The sequence below is a fragment of the Diplotaxodon limnothrissa genome, linkage group LG9 (genome assembly GCF_057381915.1).
Source record: "Diplotaxodon limnothrissa isolate DT_005_m linkage group LG9, D_limnothrissa_male_GT1.1, whole genome shotgun sequence".
In the NCBI taxonomy this organism is placed as follows: Eukaryota; Metazoa; Chordata; class Actinopteri; order Cichliformes; family Cichlidae; genus Diplotaxodon; species Diplotaxodon limnothrissa.
The window spans coordinates 8,932,576-8,949,659 of NC_140604.1; positions in this window are offsets into that span (position 1 = coordinate 8,932,576).

A 17,084-nucleotide genomic window follows, 5' to 3' on the forward strand; every position below is an offset into this window, starting at 1 on the left:
ATATTTTTTTCTTTTTCCTTTTTTTACAATGAAGGTTGCTTACTTGTAATCACACTATTCCTTCCATGTCTATGTATAATTCGCAGAGTGTTAGGTAGAAGGTATGCACGTGTTGCCCTGAAGACCATGCAATGTATAGCAGGTTTTTGCCTTACATCAGCGCTCTTGCTGTCAGTCCTCGATGTACGAATAACAATCAAAGTGTTGTATCTGTTTCCACTGGGATATAAAATTAACATTACAAACATTGCCTCTACAACACCCCTCCATAGGCAGCTTCTCTGCGGAGTTGGAAAAATAAGAGCAAGCAGAGGGAAAAAAAGAGGGATTTTTTTCACCTTTGGGCTATATGCTAATTTAAATGATCTAACTAGTATCAGATTTGGAAGTGCATGCATGCTGAAAGTGGAGTGAATAAAGAGGAGCAGTGGATCGCAGATGATGTGGGAATGAGTCAGTGTGTGTGAGAGAGAGAGACCTAATGTGGACTTTCATTATCATAAGCCATATGCCTGCTGCCTGTGGAGCGGCTGCAAGGTAAATAAAGCTGGTGACAAACAACACTGCACATACTACCAATACCGCCTCCTCGCTCCTCTCGTTTCTCATCAGAACAACACAGGCTGCCAAACGAATTAGCATCAGCTGGCTGATACATTTGTAATCTATTCTGAGCATGGCAAACAATACAAATTGGATTTCTAATTTATCCTGACTCATTTATGCAAGGCAAGAGTAATCGAGTGTTTCCATGGTAATAACTTTGATACATGGCAACTTTCATCCCAGAGCTCAGAAATACCTTTGATACCAATTCCTGTTGAGGACTGAAGATAAAGTGTGATTTTTATTTATTTTTTTGAAAGATGACTTTTACATTTTTGAATTTCAGCAGGCTTTCTGCTCCACTTGCCTTTGCTCCCAAACACTTGCAGCACAACATGCTATATGCTATATTACACATGCCTATATGCACAGAAAGGCAGAGAAAATGGCAATCCTTAGAAAGACAATAGCTGACCCTTCACAACAGCCTCAGGCATCAGCCCGTGATTAGCCTGATTAATTATACGATAGCTTTCAGACACCCGCATGGATATAAAAACAGAAATCGTCTCCTGAAAAACATTCAGAATAAGAAAGCTTAAATTTGATGGTGAGGCTTCACAATGCAAGCAAAACCCTAGCACTCACTCTTTTGATTATCTAACTCGCAAGAACAACAAACCCAATTAATGATATCGTTTTCTGGCTCCATTGAACCATTTTCTCCATCTGAGATAACCTGGAGAAACCAAACATTCTGATAAATGGGCCGTAAACTCCTTTCTGCAAAATAACAACGCTGCTTAATGTGTCCACTCGGATGTTTATCACAAAGTAATCATTATTGTGTTTGCGCAAAGATTACAATGTAGGTCAGCGCTGCGTACACAGTATAATGATTATTATTTAGCTTTGACTTGACATTTAATGTCTTAAGTGTGTTTCTTATCCACTCAAACTAATGGAACGGTGCTAGTGCTCCTGTGTGCTGTGAACTGGACCTGGTATTTGTGATTCCATATACACAATCTAACTTTGCTTTCTAGTTATATGTTATTTGGAGAGGCCTGTTGCTTTGGACATTTCTGATTAATTCGGTTTGGTTAAAAGAGTGTTAGAATTTGTAGATTTCAAGTCTTGTAGGTAGCATAAGCACCTAGTAATGACGGCAAGAGGCCACAAGAAGCAGGATATTAACATGAGGTATTGTTGATGAGTATAATTATCTGATTTTAAAATTCCAATTTAAACTGCTCAGGAGCAATAAAAGAAAAAAACTTAAAACACTGCCAGCTAACAGGATACAACTGTGCCATTGACCGTTCAAAATTTACACTTACTCTGGAAAGTAAACATAAATGTTATTTGTGAAGTGAAAATGTTTTGAATCTTGGATATAGCCATTGTTTAGGGATTCGTAATTTGAAGCTTGACTTTTTACCATTTTCCCCTTGTCACTGTGGCCATTTTTGGAAAGGAATGTGTGTTAAATTAACACTTGGAAGCTTTGTTAGCAAGCTGCATCCATAACCTGCATGGGTGCATTGCATAGATAGAGGTGTCTGCTAATCAGTTGTAACATACAAGTAAAAGGCAATCACCTTTCAAGAAATCCCACACAGTTATTTTCAAAAATGTTCAAAAAGCAACAACAAAATAAACACAGTTGAAAAATCCACTTCATCTTCTCTTGATTAGCTGAGCCGATGGCTAGCAAAGAGCTACAGATGCTAGTTCCACCATCTGTCCTTCACTGAAAGCAACCATGCTCAAAGTAAAGCAAATTTTAGATGAGCTCCATAAAAGTTTATCACCCACAGAGCTGTCTTTTATTTTTTCCTGGTACAGTCTACTCTAAAGTTGCATAGCTCTATCTGATATCCTCGTGTTGGTATTGTTCCTGGATCAACATAATAATGCTTGTCCAGGATCAACATTGCATCTGGCCAAATTACACTGGTATGATGTTATAGCTTTGCGATCCAAAATTGGAGTTCGGATTTAGAATGTGATCATGGTTAGGGTTACGGTTATGGGCATACAGGTAGGGTTAGGGATAAGGTTTGGTGTGTGTGTAACAGAATTTCTACATTGCAAAAATATGACATCACTATAATGTTACTGGTCACTTGCAGTGTTGAACCTGAACCAACATTAGTTGTGTTGATACAGGAGCAACACCAAAACAACAATATCAAATTGAGAAGTTGCACATTAGTCATTTTTAAAATGCTTGAGGCTTGCTTTAGGAGCCAGTCTCAATTTTTCCGCCTCTAAGGTTACAGCTTGGTTTAAGCATTCATAATTCCTGTGATAAAACAGACAACACCCTCCAACTTGATAACAGTGTGAGAGTTTTTTGCTCAGTATAATGCTGAACAGTTTAAAGACTTACACAAACTCCTTATTGTTGCTATATTGTGATTTGAGTGTTTTGGGGGGGGGGGGGGGGGATTCGAGTAAGCAGTAAATTCTGTGAACAACCATTTAGTGAACAAAGAAACATAAATATCAATAGTACTGCAGCACCAAGAACTAGTGTTAGGACAAGTACAGGGTTTTTTTTAGCGTGTTTTAGGTTAGTAGACAAAGAATGGGGGAAATGTCTTACAAGTAAATACACTGTTAAGTAAAAAAAAAAAGGCACAGCTAAATTCACAAAGATATAAATGTCTGGGTTACGTCTAACCTTCGATTTTCCACTTGACCAAACATTTGAAATTGTCCAAACCTTCACACTTGATTCAGGCAAGTCAGGCAATTTACTCAGTCCTGTCTCTCCAATCATCTTCTCTTATCTGTTTTCTCTCTGTCAGCATGACAAGATCAAGACAAATGGTTGTGTCCCTGACAATAAAGCATGATTTTGTTAGGGCTAAAAATCTTAAGTATATCACTGAAAAGCAAAAGAATAAATGCATTTCAAAAAGGATGCTTTTTTTTCCAGTGCCCACCCCCATCCCCATTTTTTCATTTAACTTGTTAGGATTGTCCTTTAAATCGAAATCTGTTGTTCCTCCTACCTGTGAGACATTCTGACACTGGAGCTCATGGTTCAATGGCTTTAAGTAAATTTTTCACAAGGCATCAGAGAGCCCACTGTTCTCATCACATATTATGTGGTACAAGTGTCACAATAAAATACACTGTACTGCTTTGTCCAATATGCATTATATTTCTCTCTATCACTTGCTACGTTCCCTAGTGGTTCTCATTTCTAAACTCTGGCCTCCTGTAACCACTGAGAATAATAACTTCTTGCAACACTGCCCCCCTGGTGCAAGAACCCCCTGCAGTCAGTCTCTGACCCATATCACTCAAACATAGAGCTACAGCTCTACTCAGTATTCCATTAAAACACTGGGTAGAATATAATGCATGTTAGCTGGTAGTTCATACTGAACAAGAAGCTTAGAAGTACAAATATTGTTTCGATAGAAATTAAGTAAAAATGACAAAATAACAAAAACTGTTAAGAAATAAACACATGTGGCAAACATTTGATACACAAACTGCAGACAAACTTAAAGTCAGGGAAAGAAATCAAACCTGTTCTTATTCCCATCTAATACGTCTGTTTCATAAAACCTGCTGGCATTTCAGAAATATGCACAAGGTACCCTTTGGTATCAGTGCCATGAGCCATGACAATGAAACATTTAGACTGGCTCCTAAGACTTTTTAAGACCTAATTACAGCAGGAGAAGTAATTCTTTGATGCCCTGCTGAATTTGTCAGTTTACTCATTTCGAAGGAAATTAACAATTTCTATTTTTATGTTAGTTTAATTTTCATGGGGAGAGACAGGATGAAACTAATAAATAAATAAAACAAAAAAATCCAGAACATCACTTTACATGAAAGTTATAAATTGTTATGCCACACAAAAGGTGACTTAGTACTTGGTGGAAAAACCATTGTTGGCAAGAACAGCAGTAAGATGCAAGGGCGTTGATTTGGTATTGGCATTAATGGGGACGGATTAATTTTAACAGCCTCTGTAAACTAATATTCTGGCTTACTCGAGGCTGCCGTTTTCTCTGACAGTTTCAATCAAAATTAGAAATGCTACTCTGGGAGACTGAGATAATTGATAGTGCTGCCTGTTGTGCAGTTAGTTTCCAAAACACGTTATTCATGGTTACATACTATTTTAGGCTGATGTGGGCCAAAGCCTAGCATAGCCTGTAACATTATTATGACGGACACATTTTATGAGTTAACTTGGCTTTAAGTGACTTACAGGTTTCTTTGAAAAATACTTTCTTATATCCAGGTTCTTCCTTTTTGCTGCCATCCTCCTCTCCTCCTTGCAGGTCCTGCAAGGAGGAGAGGAGCTTGCCCCTGCTAAAACTAAACAGAGCTCCCTGAAAGGCACAGCCAATCACATTGGCCATATTTGTCACATGAGGTAGGACTCCAGTAGAGAACGTAATTTAACTCTTTCTGCAGTGCTAGGTGGATATTGGTGGGACGTGTCCCTTCCGTCCATGCCAAATCTACGCCCTTGGTAAGATGTTTCTTGGAGCTGGTCACCAGGTTTGCACACATCTCAGGAGGGATTTTTGCCCACTCTTCTTTACAGGAACTTTAAACCCTTTAGTTTGCTTCAGCTTACTCAACAGATTTCATATAGTACTGATGTCTTGAGACTGGCGAGGCCACTGCGTGATCTTATTGTAATTCTTCTTTATCCACACCTTTGTTGTCTTGTGATGTGGTTTGGATCATTGTAATGCTGGATGATCCATCCATGAGCCATTTTCAGTCTTCTTACTGAGTGAAGGAGGTTCTCATCTAAGATTTTACAGTGTACAGCCCATTCATTCCCCAGAAAACTTGCCCCAAAGCATAATGTTTCCACCTCTGTGCTTGATGGTGGGGATGGCATTGTTTGGGTCATATTCAGCATTTCTCTTCCTCCAAACACAGCAGGTTGCGTTGAATCCAAAGAGCTTGACTTTGGTTTCTCCCAAACCTTCTTTGAATTGCATAAATGTTCACTGGCAACCTTAAGACAGACCTGGAGGAGGGCATTATAGCGTCGTGTGATTACAGTGGTGTTTTTGGTGACCATGGTCCCAGCTGCCTTCATATCAAGCACCTCACATGTAGTTTTGGGCTGATCGGCCATCGATCTCATGATCATCCTCATCCCATGAGGAAAGATCTTGCATGGAGCTCCAGACCAAGGGCGATTTATGATCATTTCTCCCATTTCCAGTTAATCGTAGCAACAGTTGTTGCCTGTTGGTGAGTATACAGTAATTAAAAATTCAGCAGGGGATCAAATAATAATTTGCCCCAGTCTAAGTAGTGAAGGGCACCTATTACTAACCATACAGTGAAAAGCAAAAGCCTGGGATTCTCAGCTCTTTCCGGGAGAGTGGCACAGCTGCCCCTCTGTTGGTCTTCCTTGGTCTCTTGTGCTCTGAGGGCCTCTGGATGTCTGGAGCCTGGATCTCCTCCATACCTGCTTCATGCCCTGGAGGACGGGGCTGTGGCTCCCCCACACCCTCTAGCAGATCATTACATGAAGGAACCTTTTAAATACAAGCGCGCTCATGCTCACAGGTGTACACACGGGTGCTCACACACAAATTACACCCTTTTTGGCTCCTACCTCAAAGCACACTGTGCGCTGTTGATCCTACATGCTGCACAATAATATTCAATATTTAGTATTTACTGTTATATTCACATAGATCATCATGATGATGTTGTTTATTATATTGCTCTCTATTTTGCTTTTTCTCTTTTTTCTTTCTCAACAGGTGATCGATATATGTATTTTGTGTCTGTTTGTTTTGTTGGTTTTTGTTTTTTGCCCTTTATCACCGTTCCTCATCCCCGCTGTTTTTCTTTCCCTCTTTCTTTCTCCCTTTTCTTTCCCCCAGTCATGTCTGTCCTGCGTGTAGCAAGTGAAAATAAAATAAAATACACAATAAAAGCAAAGTTGAATCAAATAGACCAATACGGCAAGGCTGGGATGGTCCATTTGGTAAGGTAAATCCATTGGGCATCTTTCTTTGCCTTTAGACAATAATTCTGATGGCAAAAGAACCAATCAGGACAGGCAAAAAAAAGAAAAAAGAAAAAAGAAAAGAAAAAGCCTGAACTGGCTCTGTGGTTGTTCTTTAAATCAAACAATTACCTTCAATATTGCAATGTGCTAATTTATGTTGGAGACTATTTGTTTAGCTAAATCTGCAGTAATGTAATAAACATTACATTACTGCAGATTTAGCAGTAATGTAATGTTTACTTTCAATAGAAATATACTTTCAATAGCAATAGACGTAGTGTCAACTTTCTGTCCTCCATTAAGATCATATTCACAAGCATCTACAGCACAGGTGTCGAACTCCAGGCCTCGAGGGCCTGCAGGTTTTAGATGTGTCCTTGATCCATCACAGCTGATTTAAATGGCTAAATTGCCTCCTCAACATGTCTTGAAGTTCTCCAGAAGCCTGGTAATGAACTAATCATTTGATTCAGGTGTGTTGAAACAGGGTGATATATCTAAAACCTGCAGGACACCGGCCCTTGAGGCCTGGAGTTCGACTTTTGTCTCATTTTCATGCTTCCATCTCTGATGGACCTCGTGATATATGTGTTTGATGATGGTTTGCCTTTACTGATGCATATCAACTCTTTTGTGTCAAAGGTCATGGCTGACGCTCAGAGGAGTGCTTATTCATGACGTTTATCCTTTTTACTGTCAGTTAGGATCATACGTGCACAATGCCATGATAGGTTTCCCATACTGTTAATGGAAGACACAGAGACGACAGACAACAAAGACGAGGCAGTCTGAATGGTGAGATTGCAATGTGTCTACGGAGAGGAGAAGGAGGGGGGGGGGGGGGGGGGGGGGGATCATGAAATGACAGCAAGAGAATTGAAGCTCAGTGCTGGGATTTGTCTTACATTTCCCTGGCGCTGTCCCCGAGCGCTCCGCCTTATCATCCTCACAGGGAAGAATTTATTTTCTATTTATTTCACTTTTATTTGGGTCTCTGGCTGAATATTTATATCTTCATTTGTGCCGGCATTGGTGTCTGAGAGGGGAGCCGTGAAGTGCATCACATTAACTGTATTGACATAAACAGCTCGCCGGGCGCATTGCCTCAGCCTTTGATGAGGGTTTAAGTAGGAAGCCATTGAGAGACTTATGGAGAAATGTTCCCATGGGATCAATAGATTAGAGCTCCAACTAATCTTAGGGAGCTAGATAGCAGCTCTCATAAGGCAAAATGACAGTCATATCAGTAACATATGGTGCGCCATCACTCCTCTCTGCCCTGAAACTGTAATTATTCTTCCCTCTAATATGGGTCATGAACTAGTGAGTACAAGTAAGAGCGTCTTTTGTTTTCCGTGTGCTTTGTTACCACACTGGGACAGAGTGATGACGTGGGCACGTTGCATGTGTACTTTTTTCTCATTGCCTTTTATACCTTTGTCCTAATTTTGACGTCTTGCTGGGTGTCTTTTTAAAATGTGTAGCTATAATAAACTTCACTAGTCAGGGTACAGTTTTTAGTTTTGGACACATTTTAATAAAAAAGACTATCAAAACAGTCATGCAATATATATTAGTCACGCAATATGTATGTAACAGCAACATTTTTTTAAATAACTTATAACTAGTTACATTTTTTCCTTGTAAAAAAAAAGCCACCCTCACAACAAGAAGATCCTGGGTCCAAACCCACCATGAGTCACAGTCTACAAACATGCAGTTAATGGATTAGGTTACTTGGTGGTTTTAAATTGTCCATAGGCATAAATGTGAGTGCGAATCGTTGTCTCTGTCTCTGTGTTAGGCCTGCGACAGAGTGGTGAAATGTCCAGGGTGTACCCCAGCTCTCACCTTATTGCAGCTGGGATAGGCTCCACCCCCCACGACCCTGAATTGGAAAAGTGAATGAGAATGGATGGCTAAAAACAAATATTACTAATTTCAGATGAGATCATGACAAACACTTAATAATATATATAATATAATATAATTTGTCATAGCAAATTTAAATTCATAAATAAATAAATAAACCGTATCTGCAGACCTCCTGGTCGTGGAACACTGGACTGAGAGGTCTTTATCCTCTCAAAGATACTTGAGGGTGCATGGGAGTTTGCCCAACCAGTCTACATGTACTTTGTGGACAGAAGGCAATCAACTGTGTCCCTAGGAGTGTCCTGTGGGAGGTGCTTCAGGAGTATGCGGTGTCTGGCCCATTGCTACAGGCCACTCAATCTTTATACAACCGTTGCAAGAGCTTGGTTGGCATAGCCAGCAATAAGTCAGACTCGTTTCCCATAGGTGATGGACTCCGCCAGGGCTGCCCTTTGTCACCAATTCTGTTTGTAATTTTTATGGACAGAATTTCTAGGTGTAGGCAAGTAGAGGAAGGCAGAATCTCATCTCTCCTTTCGCAGATGATGGGGCTCTGTTGGCTTCATCAGGTGACGGCCTTCAGGTTGCACAGGAATGTTTCACAGCCGAGTGCAGTGGTAATGAGAATCAGCACCTCCAAATCTGAGGCCATAGTCCTCAGCCGGAAAAGAGTGGAGTCCCATCAGACCCACGAAGCTCTCAATTTACTGGTCAGTCTATGTCCCTACCCTCACCAATGGACACAAGCTTTGGTAGCTGGGCGCCTCTTGGGAAAGGTGTCCCAGGCATGTCCGACCAGGAAGAGGCCCTGGGGCAGACCCAGGACATGCTGGAGAGATTACCAGGAATGACAATGATATTCGTCTCTCCTTCTGGGAGAAAAGAGAAGATATTTTGGTTGTGTCATGAAGGAAATCCAATTTAGAAATCTACAATTTGTGAAAAAGGAAGGAACGCCTTGATGTTTCCCCAGACAAGCTAGAGGAAGTGGAAGAAGATGGATGAATATCTGCAGACGATTCTTTGCCAGACATTTATGTAATTTCAGTATATGTGGTATGAAAGACTACATATATCGGTCCTTGCAGCATCTGAGCTGAATCAGTCTGTTAAAGATGGTGTTCCGCTGCCTGTCTAATAAGTGGTTCAGAAGAGTGTCAAGATTAGCATGATGGATGCTGTTACCTCAGTATACCACACTCAGACTAGTACACACTGCAAAGTTTACACTATGTATACACTATGCTTGTGTTTTTGGTTACAATTAGGAAAGAAAAGGCTGTGAAGTCAGTTTAATTTTAAAAAGATAAACGGTGACAACAGCTTTGCTAAATATTGCAAAATACACTGTACCTGATTGGACAATCACTCCCTAACTTTGTCTTCTCAAGAGAGAAACATTCTAGCACAAGTTATGTCTAACATTAATTACATAGACCTCTGAAAGGCCAACTGGCAGAAAGCAAATATGTATTTATGTAATGTCATGATCCACACGAATGCAACAACATGCATCCAAAGTATCCAACTAAGTGAAGGTTCCTCTTGCTTTTCTTAGGGTAAGTCAAAAAAAAAAAACCCTGTTTGCTCTGCAGCAGCCACATACTACACTACCTGCTTCCTGAGAGAGAGGTGGCCAGCATGTGGCAGATCCAAGGTGGGGTGCTGAGGACAGAGTCACAATTAGACCTCTCTGTAGGGAATGAACCTCAGCACCATTCATCACATCATTTCAATTAAAGCCATCTAAAAAATGATTAAATAATCAGCTGCAGGCTAATGGAGCCATATATCCTTGTTACGGGAGGACATTGGTCATTGACTTGGGAATGTCTGGCCAGCGGCAGATGTCACACAGCAATGGTAAAGGAGTAAGACAGATGACAGAAAGGAGGGTAATTAGAAACAAAGAAAAAGAAATGCTCATTAGTCTGATGGGGGAGGAGTGCTGGGGATGTAAACATGAATCACAGGGGAAAAAAGAAAAACAAAGTTCTCGACATGTGAGTTTGGTCACATCATGGAACACTCGCATTTTAATGTCTCTCACATGTGCAGTCGCGGTTGGTGCTGCAGACTGAGGCAAAATGATGAGGGCAAAAGCAGAACATGCATCAGTGGTTTAGCAAGCGGTGACACAGAAAATGTCATGATTGTTCCCTGACAGCGTGCTAGCTGCAGAACACAGCTCCAGTCGTTGAGCAACAAAGAGCTGCAGGATAGAGCCTGTTGTGGGTGACGGCGAACAGATTAACATTATTTTCTTCTTTCCTCACATGCAGTCATTTTAAAATATCACAAAAGTGTATCAAATATCAGCACATCAAATATTAAAAAAAGCATATTTAATATCCCTCACACACATATTTTAAGGCCAGTTAGGTTAAATAGCTGTCATTATCAGGCCGCGTGGCTTTAGAATGGAGGTGACCCTGGACAGCTCTCCATCATCCAGCTCTAGGGCTGCACATTAATAGTTAATTGATGTCACAGGGGACTGCTGATCAAAAGCTTTCTAAGCAGCCCCCCCAACACCCCTTTTTCAAGCATGCACCACTGCCGTTCTATTAGCAAGGCAGGCATGTCAAACTGAGGTGCATTGCGTGCGGGGCGGCGATGGTGGGACATCGGTTTGGTGTCCCAGTCCTTCCCTTCTTACTCAGATACCTGAAAAACAGATACCTCCCCCCACACACCCATGCCCCACCCTGGCCTCTGTTCCTTTTTTGTAATAATTAGTCACTGCCACACACAAACCGAAGCATGTGAGTACACCACACAAATAAATGACACACACCCAGAGGTTGCTGCCGTAGCGTCAGTTGCTCTGACAGCCATCAGCAGAAATGGGGTTTTCAATTTTTCTCACTTTATTTTCACCCCCTGCCCCCCAACTTCCATATTCATGCCACTTTTTATGATTTCTTTCCGAAATGATTGTCTCTACACTCAGATGGCTTTATGCTGTAGTAAGTGAGTGGGGGCGATCGAGATTTCTCACCATTTGTCATCAATCAAAAGCAGCAAAGTCTTATATAATTGTGTCAAACATTAAGTTGATGTCATGTGCTAAACATCAAAATGGAGTCACATTTTAGGTTTCAATATTTTAGCTCATGTGTTTTGGAATTCTGTTCCATCCAACTTTTAGTTTTACAAGACAGAAGGCAGCTGGTCTGAACGTACATCTCTGAGTAATCTTTGTGCTCACATGGACATTGTCCCATGCAGACTTAGCAAGAAAAATATCTAAAAGCAATTGCAAGAAAAACAAAAAAATTAACACAACAAATGCATCCGAACATCTGTATTTGTACACCTGGAACTCGGGGCAGACTTTCCTATTGGACATTTGAGCCTGAAAACAGATTGTGTGCCACACCATCTAATAGAGAGAGCACATGCACTAAGATGGCTTTGTGAAGCTGTAATATTGTAAATTTGGCGGGCAGCCTGGAATAATTAGTGTTGCCCTGGGTCTGAGTTACTGTTTGCTGGGCTCACAGAACATTCCCTCTTAGGCTCTTTGGCTGCCAATTAACTCACACACGCACAAATGGTCTTGCAATGCGCCCTGAGCTGTAATCTCATTACAGATTGCAATGTACGAGCCTCATTTCTGCGCATCTTCTAATGGTCCGCCCTCTCATTTCCACAGCATTTCACAAACACAGATCTGACTGTGATTGTAGGGAGCTGTCACACTACACCTGAGGCGGCTTATGCTGACAGCATTTATTAAGTGAGGGGGACGCTTATAACACATGTGCAAAAAAACATATCCGTCCTGAAGATGAATAAAGAAAAGAGTCGAAGTCGTTTGCTTAAACTAAACATAAAAAAAACTCCTGCAGCATGTCAAGTGAATAAAGTATCTAATGTTTGGTGTTGTTGAGCTTCTGGTTTGAAAGCATACGGTGCGCTGCGAGAGTGAGGCCAGCAGAGTCAGTTATGCATCACAAAGGAAGCTAGATAAACGCATCATCCTCATCGCTCTCGCGCAGCGATTTCCCAGTAGTAGGTCTACTTGATGAAGTGCCAGATCCCCTCCCTGTTATTCTCTGCGCGCCAGCCAAGTGTCCACATGCATGAGCATATTCATCAGTCAGGTGGCACTAGCTGGGCTCTTTTTCTGCCTCCTATTCTTCTTTCTCGCTGTTCCCAGGTGTGAATGAGATTGGGCTGATTTATCTCTTATGTGCAGCTTATCAGTGAATTGTAGTGATAACAAAATGAAGTCAGGTAATACAGAAAACACACACACACACACTGATTAATATGTTGTTAGCATACAATTATGTTCTGAATTAAATTTGCAGACATGCTGCAGCAAATATAATACTCAGTCTGTAAATACTTACATGATTAATAAGTCACCCAGGAAATCTTGGCCTGTAATCGACTAATGTGTGTGTGTGTGTGTGTGTGTGTGTGTGTGTGTGGGGGGGGGGGGGGGGCACATGGTAAATTACAAAAGGATAAAAAATAATTGCAGTAATCAAAACAAAGCCCGAAGCCACTGACACATTAGCTTGACGTTTCTCTCTCTCTAACACATGCATAAACCTTGTTGTTGCTTTGTTTCCTTTGTTTGAGGGCCAAAGCGATTAATGGCAACAGAGTCAGGTCTTCGCATGCCCATGCCACGGTGAGGTTTGTGTTCGCTCTTTTGGTTTTTATCTGTCACATCTAAATCGGTGCAACACACCTGTAATTACACTAAATCCCCCCAAATGTGCAGGCTTAGACACAGAGGAGCAAGGTTAGAAAACATCTGATCCGGCCTCCGCCTTGCCATTACAGCAAAACTAAACCTTGCGTAACCTCAGATCAGCAACAGGTCGACTAATTCCGCTGTCCACATCAAATGTTAAGTCAAAACAAGTTCTCACAAATATTTTTTACATAGTGCACTTCGCCACCCCTACCCCCCTCCCTACCCTCTGTTTTTCACTCGGGGGGTTCGGCCATCAAGGGCTGAGCTAATTAAAAGGCCTTGGCTTTCTGATGAGCAACCTTGGAGTTTCACTCAGAGTACTTCAAAGAAGGAATTAACAGAATTAGGTGGTCCATCTGACATTTGTAGCTGATCATCCTTAGGAGTAACATTCACTGAGACAGTGAATCGTTGAGTAACTTTTGGGCTTTTTTAAAAAAGAAATGAATCGTGCATGCTAAACGTGAAATACTGTATAAGGAGCACATTACACAGTAGAGAGCAGACGGGGCAGCACAGTGTTTGGATATGACATTAAGCGAAGCAGTCTGGCCAAATGAATTCTCCCACTCTCACGAAATCACGATGCAGTGAGACTGGTGCAAAAACTCCAGGTCATGAAGTTGGTTTGTGGCAAAATGGATATACACAGAAACACTTTAATGTGATGCTGCTGTCAGATTGTTACAGTTCAATCACTCTTGAATGTGCAACTTTTAATATGGATGCAGTAGGCCTGTTGTTTTTTGTTTGTTGTCCAGTAAAACAAAATTATCTGGCAAGCCCTTCTCCTGTTTAAAACTTGCTGGTGATCACTCTTAGTTCCTATGGAAGCAGTAAGGATGTAAGCCTACTTTCATTTCCACACAGTTTAGTTTTTGTTGAATATGTCCTGTTTTGTTGTTCATATGAGATGTTTACCCAATTGTAGAACCTGCTAAGGACCAGATGATTTTTATTACGTCTTGATATATATGTATGTGTGTTCTATCTTCAGGCAACACGTTCTAGGGGGATCACATTTCTCAGCCTCCCTATGCCAGAGTACTGGAGAGGAGAATGCATCTATTATTTGAACCTCAGATTCTGGAGGAACAATGCAGTTTTTGTCATGATTGCGGAGCACTGGACTAACTCTTCATCCTCTCAAAGATACTAAAGGGTGAGCGGGAGTTTGCCCAACTAACCTATGTACATGTGCTTTGTGGATCTGACAAAGCCATTCAAATGAGTTCTTCAAGACATCCTGTTGTCCTGAAGGGGTGCTTTGGGAGTACAAGGTATTTGGATTTTTGTTGCGATTCTTCTGGTCCCTGAACAGTCATTGCCAGAGCTCAATAATAAGTCAAACACGTTCTCAGTGAGCACTGGACTCAGTGAGGGCTGCTCTCTGTCACCGATTTGGTTAATAATTTTTATAGACAGAATTTCTAGGGGCAGTGATGGTGTGGCGGTTGCATGGTTCAGTGGCATCAGGATTTCGTCTCTACTTTTTGTAGACGGTGTCATTCAGTTGGCTTTAAACTAAAAAAGATTGCACTTTCTTTTAACCATCACTGCAAGGTTCTTATAAATATTTATTTCATGGATAGCTTAGAATCAAAAGGCATATTTTTGAAAGATTACTTTTTGGGGATGTTTAGACATTTAGTAAAACAGGAAATATGAAGTCCAGGGAATAGTCCGGCTAGCTGGGAATCGTGAAATATTCTCTAACCCCTTGGCATTAGAGTACAAATTTAATTTAAGAGTTTATTTTTTATAATTCATGATAAAACCTCGCCTGTCTGTTTTTTCTTCTTTCATACCACAACAAAACCACACCAGTGTACACTTGGAATCTGTCCCAAGGCTTTTTTTAAGACGTCTTGGTCCAGTTGTTTAGTCCAGAAAGGAGATTGCTTAATATCTTCCAAATGTCTTTAAAAAATAAAAAAAAAATGCATTTCCTTAGAATCTATCCAAACAGTTTAGTTAAAAAAGAAAAAAAGAAAAGTAGTTAAGAAATTGCTGTGAGCAGCTGTTTCTCAGTGAAAGAAATGACTTTGGGCAGTTCCACAACTGCATGTTTTGTTTTGGTCTGTGGGTTTCTTTCCATTCCTTTAAAGGTCAGCATTGTCCGGATGATTTGTAATTGGTCATGGGATAAAGTCTTATATCAATGTATCAATGTGACTGCTGAATCACAACCCACCCCTAAAAAGAAGGCGGCATTGTTGCTGAAATTAACTGGAAGCCAAATGCGTTGACTTTCAGCTTGTATATTTCAGTATCATTCATCTTCATCGAGCACTTGGCTCAAGGTACACTTTCCTCACAACTGAGATACATTTATGAGCTACATAAAGAAAAAAACAGGCAGACTCAACAGGAACTTGGAGCCTTTGAGCCCCATTTTCAGATTTCTGCATTCCATCGTGATCATCTGTAACCTTGCACTCCCCATTAGTGTTCAGTGTCTGTTGATCTGTTGCATCACTTATGTACATTAAGTCAAGAGTAGCTCGTTTAGAGAATGAATAAATCATGGAGTGGGTACAGTGTGAATACGGAGAAGAAGCAGAAATATTAGAGGAGAGAATGTACATTTATGCAGTATGGAGCCATACTGCCAACCCTTGTACTGTTACATCTGCCTTTTGAGAGGTTTAATTAGACATGATATCTTAATTTGCACACAGATGTACCACAAAGTAATTATACAGTATTTTCCAAAGACTAAGCAGAACACAGTGAAATCCCCCAACTGCCTGTTGACTAGTAGAGTAAAAATAGCTCATTTAAAGACAGTAGAAGGCTGTCTTCTTTGAGTAAGACTTCTAGTTTGGCCTCTTGGGATGAGACTCGCTGCAGTTTATCACAGCCACTAATTATTCGTGTTATAAGCCACACTCCCTTGCAAAGAGAAGAAGGGGGAAAAAAGACAAATGCAACAATGAAATCAGCAATCGCATGACTGCTGACACAAGAGCAGAGCAATGAAAGCCCCATATGTCTGGATTGTGTTCTGGTTGCTGATTATAAGGCATGTGTTTCCTCCAGAGGGAAGTGAGGACTTGTGCTATTTCAGTGGAGTGTCTGCTTCCAAGTCTTGTTTATTCAGAAAAGGAAATATATCTCACTGTGTGATCAATGACATCTTGTTGCCAACATCATACAAAAACGTTTCCATAATAACTTTGTTTCAATGACCTATTGAGTGTGATTATTAAACTCGTGAATGTGGACCAAGAGAGAAAGAAAGAAAATTGTATAAAATAAAAACATGATGTTATCTTTTTTCTCTCTTTCTGCTATATGCAGAGAAAAAAAGCAAAAACATCCTACTTTAAATTCACTGCGTTGGAAGTCTTTGAATGTGTTTTTCAGCTTCATTATGTTGCAGCAGATTCCCATTATTCTAGGTCAATGGCTCCATTGAAGACCTATCTTGCAGAGAGATCAACACACGAGCTAATTACGCTAATAGGCTGTGGCAAAATGTTTGATACCAAACTGCTAGCTATAATCTAAAAGCTGATAGGGGACAACAAGCAGCCATTCACATACTTCTTTCATTCACTTTCATCTCTAAAAAACAGTTCTTTTTCTTGATCTAAACATAAAAAACATACTGCGACAGACTGAGAGACCCTTAATTTTAAGCATGGGTAGCACTTTGGAGGGATACTTTTAAGAAAAAGGAAGCAACACTGACACATGACCTTACTACAGGGTCAGGTGGTGTGCAAATGCTGAAACTTAATTAATGAAATCTATGACAAATTATTTTCAGTGCAGGATCTTCCTGCTGTCACATCACAGCATCAGCAAAGCTTTGAATCCCAGTCAAATGTGTTTTTTTAACGTCACAGTTTATCTACTACAGTAATAGCATTTTGATGTAATCTCTGTACACTGACAATTTCAAAAACAGTCTAT